A 7,798-nucleotide genomic window follows, 5' to 3' on the forward strand; every position below is an offset into this window, starting at 1 on the left:
AGCTCAGGGAGTGTCACCTCCATGTGAATGTATTTTTATATATAATGTTTCAACATGTTGGAAGATATAACACTAGCCTTTTATGGGCAGTATTTTTTTTTATGCTTGGAAAAATTTGAACGAGTGCTTGTTTTTCCCATATTTTCTTTTTCTGATAGCACAAATTACATCCCTTTGCTTTTACATCTGATTTTATATATAGAATATATAGTTTACGGTCACAGAGCAGGGAGTAAAAGCTGCAGTACGGCCCACATCTGGCATATAACATAAATTTTTTTTAAATTGGTCATTTATTGGCATATTAGCCCTGGTTACAAGAGGAGTATAGTCTCAGACACCTCACTGCAGATCATTGGTGTTAGAGTAGAAGGCCCATCCCTGACCTGTGTACAAAGGGAAAGACATGCAAATAGTGTTTCAGCTGAAAAACAAGGCAGATTCTGCTAATTTACATGACTTTCCCATATGCCCAAGTTTATGCAAATGAGTGTACATGACAAAACAGTATAGAAAGGTTATTGAATATAATGTTTGGACAATTAGAAAACTGACAATTTCTTTGCAGCCTCCTTAGCAGTGAGAGAAGAGTTAACTGGCATCCCAAAATTTTTGTTACAATTTTTGTCACCCTAATGATAATGATCTAGGGGCGCAGGTCCCCCAAGCCATCCAACTCAAACCAAGCAACTTTGAGGCTTCCTGGCTTTCTTCTTTTGGGTAGAGAGCTTGTTTTGTATGTTTCATAGTGCACAAGGTTGCCATTGTAAGGTATGCTGTCTGTTCCTGTCTTATGGATAGGTTGTTGGCTTGCACATACCTGGCTTTTGGCATACTAGGCCTTTGTGTGGATTGTTTGTTATAGGTAATGAAGTTGTGTGTCTAATATGTGCATGTTACGTTGGCAATTTTCTGCAATTGAGAGTTTATAGCAAATGTCCAGCTGAGAAATTGTGAATTCAAATGTTGTCTATGCTGCTCAAGACTATCAGCCTCATGCATTTATCATCTACTGTGCCACCATGTGAAGAAACAAATAAGGAGCGCATGCATAGAGGCACTCTGCAACATTAGGGTGTGATATATATATCTATACACTGGTCAGGGTTCCAGTACAGTGTGCACGGCCCCCAGGAGTCTTCATCATGATGTAATTACCATTTAAATACCTTCCACTATCCTTATCATCCAAATTCCTTATCTTTCCCTGATGGCTGATTTCCCATCATTCTGTGTGATGACTGGGCCCCGGAGATGATTTGTCTTGGTGTCTTCACTGTATCGTCCAGAGGCTGCAGCAGGAGATAACATCGCTATGGACGTTATACTGGAGACATGGAGCTCCCAGTACTGCCCAGTGTATAGATATATCATATATCACACGTCTCCCTAATGGTGCAGAGTCCCTCCATGTGTGCGCCCCCAGCTCAGCCCATCACCCTGTATCATCAGTGAGGTTACTCCTTACCTGTTCCTCCACATGGGGGCGCAGTACATGATGAATGGAGGAGGCTGAGTGTGTGATTACACAAGAGTCCTGCACCCCTTGTCCTGACAGCTCAGGGGGTCTCACCTTCTGATACTGAGATCTCATCCATGTGAATATATTTCTGTGTTTGATATAAAGTATTATAAACAATAATAAATTCAATATGAGACTGTTTTAGTTTTTATGGTGTGGTTTAAATATTTTATGCAGTTTGTAATTTTGAGTTTCTTTTCTGTGGTAAATGGGGCTTTATTTTTAGACCTGGGGGGGGGGGAAATGTTTTTTACATTTTCTATTATTTTTTTATAGCACAAATTAACTTCTCTTGTCATTGCAGTGGACTGGTTTGGGGTGGTTCCAATGCTACGCAGACACCATGTGTTGTTGCTCTCTGGGGGGATGGGAAGGTGTGGTGCACCCCATTGGGAAATACTCTAAGTTCAGAGAGTCGGGGTCTGCAGTATACCAGGGTACTTTTTTACTGGAGGAACTGAAGTGCTGAACAATACAAGCAAGGCACTGAGCTGGCCCCAGTCTCCTCTCTGGCAGAAGAAGAGTTTGATGCTGAAGAAAGGCCTGAGCTAGCTATCCCTCTTTCTCTCTCATAAGTCTGCTACCCTGGTCAAAAGCTGGTGATCCAGGGTCTGTGGTGGACTATCCCAGCCTCTTCTTCTGGTTACTCAGTAGTCTGGCAGAGTCTCTTTTTCTAAGCCATGATTCTAAACTGCAGAACACTGGGGGCTCTGACTGCTCTCCTTCTACACAGTTTCTGGCTGAACTAGAACCTTCTACTCGGGGGTAGAGTGGAGAAACACAGGCCAAATAGATACAATGTTACCATTTTCGTATGTTATATACTTACATTAGAACTTTAACAATAGTTAATCTGAATGACAAAGCAGTTTTTACAGACAAAAACAAGTCTTCAGACAAAATAACATAGCTAAACCAGACATCAAAAAGCTCAGTCTGTCTGGCTTTTTCCTTGCAAACATACTCTTCTTTAATTGTAAATACTCACTTAAATAAACAAAAAGGACTCCTAAAATGCTAATTTTATTTAATTAATTTTAAAAGCCCCGTATGTAGGGGTCTATCGATATAAATGTGAACTAAACTCAAAGGAAAAGGATACAATATACATATACAAAAAAACGGGGTAACAGGTATCCAGAACAAGTGGAAAAGAGCTAGGAAAGTACTAAGGAGGGAGAAGCTTTCCCTGCCAAGGCCCTATCTAGCCCTTAGCCCGGGGGTGTACCCTAGTGGTAGGGACCCTCCGTCCTTGTTCCTGGCCTGTATTTCCCTAGTTTTAGCAGATAAAAGGTATTGGTTTCCCAAACATGTTTTACTCCACAAATAACTCTGTATGCTTGGAAGGGGGTCAGACCTTACAGGACAGGATCATTTTGGCCCTTAGTGGTATGGCTCCCCACTCTACCATGGCAGAAGGGGACAGTCAGACACAGGCATAAAATAAAATGTTCTAGCTGGCATTTGTGGTTCCAATCTGGTGTAGGAGTTAGGAAGTACAAGTCAGCTACCTATCTCCACAGTAGTATTCAGTTTCTTTCTGGAGCTATGTCCTGAGGTGATGTGGCCTTGCGGAAACAACTCTCACCTCCACTTGCTAGCTAACTACAAGCAGGGCTAAGCTGGTTTTCTCTCTCTCTCTCTCTCCCGCTCAGCAGTCTTCGAGCATTTGCTCTCTCCCTGCTGCATGCTACTGACTTTCAGTCTGTAGGGCATTGCTACTTATCATCTCACAGACCTATATAAACACTGCAGGTCACATGGTCAAAATGGTCCTTTGCTCCTGACAGCAAGCTATCCAACGGCAATAATGTAGTTAGTCTCTAGGTGGCAGTATAACCACAGCACTGTTTACAGCATACATGAACTATGTGGTCAAAAGTATTAGGACACACGTCTTGATCATTGAATTCAAGTGTTTCTTCCAGTAGGCATGGCGGATTATTATTTGTTTAGAATAAAATGCAATAAAGTTTTGTTTTTATAAAGATGTAGAGTTAAATTGCAAAAATTTGGGTACAACCTCACCGGCCATCCGTTTTCCCATATGGCCGTTCTTGTTAACTAATGAAAGACTGCACTGTTTAGGCTGTCTGCATTGTTAATAGCCAAGCGATATTGAAGGCGGCACATGGCTATTAACAATGCAGACCAATTCCACAAAGTTGTCTCAGTAGTTAGCCACTGTGTGATTAGTGTGTGATTATACAAGACTCCTACACCCGTTGTTCTGACAGCTCAATGGGTCTTACCTTCTGATACTGAGATCTCATCCACGTGAATATATTTCTGCATGTGTTATAAAATATTGAAAACTTTAATAAATTCAAGATTAGACTGTTTTTATGTTGACGTTTAGATTTTTCATGCAGTTACTTAAATATTTATTTATTCTCTTTTCTGTAGTAAATGAGATTTTATTTTTATACTTAGGAAAATGTAAAAAGAAAAAAGGCTGATTTTCACATCTTCTATTATCTTTTTTATAGCACAAATTACCATCCATTGTCATTGTGGTGGATAGGTTTGGGGTGGTACCAACGGTATGCTGGGTCCCCTGGACGCCACTGAGGTGTCACCATGTGTTGCTGCTCTCTGGGGGGATAGGAAGGTGTGGTGCACCCCAATGGGAAGTAATGTACGTTCAGAGAGTCGGGGTCTGCAGTAAACTAGGATGTTTCTTTACTGGAGGAACTCAAGTGCATTGAGCTGGCGTCTCCAGTCTCCTCCCTGGCAGAAGAATGGTTTGATGCTGAGGAAAGTCCTGAATTAGCTGTCCCTCTCGCTCTCATATGGCTGATACCATGGTCAAAGGCTGGTGATCCAGGGTCTGTGGTAGAGTATACCAGTCTCAGTCTTTTTTTCTGGTCACACAAGCAGCGATCCCTAACTGCAGAACACTAGGAGCAATGACCGCTCTCCTTTCACACAGTTTCTGGCTGAACTAGAAAATTCTCATGAGAGGGGTATAAAGGAGAAACACAGGCCAAATACATACAATCTTACAATTTTCATCTGTCATAGACTTGCATTAGAACTTCAACAATAGTCAATGGGAATGACGAAGCAGTTTTGCCAGACAAAACAAGTCTTCAGACAAAATAACATAGCTAAACCAGACATACAAAAGGTCAGACTGTTTGGGTTTTTGTGGTAAACAAAACTGACTTTTCCCATCCAAATATAGTCTTCTTTAACCGTTATAGCAAGGCATAGCAAACCTGCAGCTCTCCAGCTGTTGCAAAACTACAACTCCCACCATGCCCTGTTGTAGGCTAATAGCTGTAGGTAGCCTGGACATGCTGGGAGTTATAGTTTTGCAACAGCTGGAGAGCAGATTGGCCATCTCTGCCTTATAGTGACTGTGGAAAATTATTAGCTTCTCATTATTTGATAGAAAGTCCCAAAAGTCTCTCAGTATTTATTAACCCTTTCAACAGTGCAGTGCAAATTCAGTGCAAATGAACAGGATATATATCACAACAAATATATAAAATGCAGTTACTGTCACGGGTAATGGGGATGGGATAACACCAGACAACACACAGAAGTAATAGACCGGAGTCTAGGCCTCAAAGCTAAGGGAGAGGGATGGTGACCTCCTAAGAATCCCTAGACCTCTCCCTGACTCCTGCCAGTATGAGTAGACCCTGAAGGTGGAAATACTCATACACCGGAACCTAAGCCCTGTAGACCCTGGAAGGCCCTAGAAGTGGTGGCAGGGAATGAGACTACTGGTTCCTCCCCAGATGAAGGAACCAGCATCTCCCTGAGGCCTAGACAACAACACAAACAAGAGAAAAACAAAATGCACTTAGCTTAAAGAAGAATGGAAGAGCAGGAGATCCAAAGAACAACAAACCAGCTCAACCAACTCCAGCAGGAAATATCAACTGCATGGTAAGCAGTGTGAGTCAGAACTAAATAAAGCCTCAGTAATGACCACAAGCTGCACCTGACAAGAGGTATGGTCATTGTAAAACAACAACACTGCAAGGAGAAAACAGAGAGACTGTCAGATACCCTCATGTGCCGCCAGTCTCTCAGATCTTCTCATCTCTGTCATGGGAGGGACGTGACAGTACCCCTTCCTCTACGGGTGACCTCTGGACACCCAGGGCCGACTTTATCAGGATGCATCCTGTGAACGGCCTTCACAAGACGACTGACATTAACGTCGGTCGCAGGAACCTACATTCTTTCCTCTGGACCGTAACCTTTTCAGTGCACGAGATACTGAAGAGATAGACTGAGAATTTGTGAGTTAACTGTCCTGGCAATCTGAAATTCAAGATTAGCGTCCACCAATACAGGAGCAGGAGGTAAGAAGGACGATTCAGCAGGTTCAACATAAGGAGGTAAGAAGGACGATTCAGCAGGTTCAACATATCTTTTCAGTAATGATTTGTGAAAAACATTATGAATTTTTAAAGCCTGCGGAAGTTCAAGACGAAAAGCAACCGAATTAATAATGGCAGGGATCTTATATGGCCCAATAAACCTTGGCCCCAACTTCCAAGAAGGTACCTTCAACTTAATGTTTCTTGTGGACAGCCACACATAATCACCCACTCTCAGGTCTGGACCATTCATACGTCTCTTTTCAGCCATATGTTTATACTTTTTGGCCATTTTTTAAAATTGTTTAGAATTTTCCGCCAAATAGATGACAAGGAAGAGGAAAATCTTTCCTCTTCCGGTATACCAGAAGTCTCAGTACCAGAAAATGTGTCAAACTGCGGATGGAACCCATATGCTCCGAAAAACGGCGACTTATCAGTGGACTCCTGTCTACGGTTATTTATGGCAAACTCAGCCAACGACAAAAATGAAGACCACTCCTCCTCAAAACATCTCAAAAAGGTCTCCAGATTCTGGTTAGTGCGCTCAGTCTGTCCGTTCGACTGAGGATGAAAAGCCAAAGAGAAGCACAATTGGACCACCCGTCGAGTACAGAACGCCTTCCAGAATCTGGAAACAAACTGATTCCCCCATTCAGACACAACATTCAGAAGGGATACCATGTAGTTTCACGATGTTATCGACAAACACTTGTGTGAGAGTTTTAGTATTAGATAGACCTGATAATGCTATAAAGTGTGACATCTTGCTGAAGCGATCAACAACCACCAGAATCACAGTTTTCCCTGAGGAATTAGACAAGTGAATCCACAGTCGGTACGGGATAGACAAGGGAAGTAGAGATCCTGAAGGCCGAGTATGTCACGCGCATAAGTCTCACAAACTGACACATAGCCCTCAATACATTTACACAATCCTGGCCACCAGAATCTCCAGGAAATTAGATCAACTGTGGATCTGCTCCCAGGGTGTCCCGTAAGAACAGTACAGTGATGTTCTTGTGCCGTAGTTCCGAAGGAGCAAACAACTTCCCTGGAGGACAAGAATCAGGTGCATCTCTCTGGGCCTCCAACACCTCTGCCTCAAGTTCAGGATAAAGGGCAGATACAACCACCCCATCAGCTAATATAATATCAGGCCAGTATCCTCCGAATCACAACCCCACCCCGCTCGGGAAAGCTACGCTACAAAGCATCCACTGTGACGTTCTTAACCCTAGGGCGATAGGTGACAATTAAATGAAAAATGTGGTAAAAAACAACGACCATCTGGCCTGCCATGAGTTCAGACATTTAGCCGACTCCAGATAAGCCAGATTTTTGTGATCAGTAATTACCGTAATGGGATGAATCGTCCTTCCAACCAATGACGTCATTCCTCAAAAGCCAAGTTAATGGCCAGCAACTCTCTATTACCTATATAATAAATTCTTTAAGAAGTAGAGAGTTTTTTTGTGAAAAAAGCACATGGGCGCCATTTGCTAGACTGCTCCAACCCCTACTTCGGATGCGTCAACTTCCACAATGAATGGTTGTGACACATCAGGTTGGACTAGTATAGGACCAGAAGCAAAACACTCCTTCACAGCTGAAAAGGCTTGTAATGCCTCATCAGACCAGACTGAAATATCCACACCTTTCTTAGTCATATCTGTTAATGGTTTAACAACAGTCAAGTAATTCCAAGATAAATTTATGGTAGTAGTTGATGAACCCCAAAAATCGCATGAGTGCTTTCAAATTATTGGGTCGATCCCAGTCCAACACAGCACAAACTTTTTCCGGATCCATACAAAAACCCGAAGATGAGAGTAGGTAACCCAGGAATTGCACTTCCGGAACCGCAAATACACACTTCGCCATGTTAGCATACAATTTATTCTCCCTTAGGATCTGTAAAACCTGTCTCATGTGA

The 7,798-nt window shown here is 42.5% G+C and overlaps 1 non-coding gene across 1 annotated transcript; it reads left to right on the forward strand.

The window, feature by feature from the left end:
* Positions 1-1,445: 1,445 nt before the first annotated feature.
* Positions 1,446-1,581, forward strand: LOC122929840. The gene has a single exon (XR_006388056.1). It is a non-coding gene; the product is annotated as a U8 small nucleolar RNA (small nucleolar RNA).
* The last annotated feature ends 6,217 nt before the right edge of the window (positions 1,582-7,798 follow it).

Source organism: Bufo gargarizans, chromosome 2 (assembly GCF_014858855.1).
Source record: "Bufo gargarizans isolate SCDJY-AF-19 chromosome 2, ASM1485885v1, whole genome shotgun sequence".
NCBI lineage: Eukaryota > Metazoa > Chordata > Amphibia > Anura > Bufonidae > Bufo > Bufo gargarizans.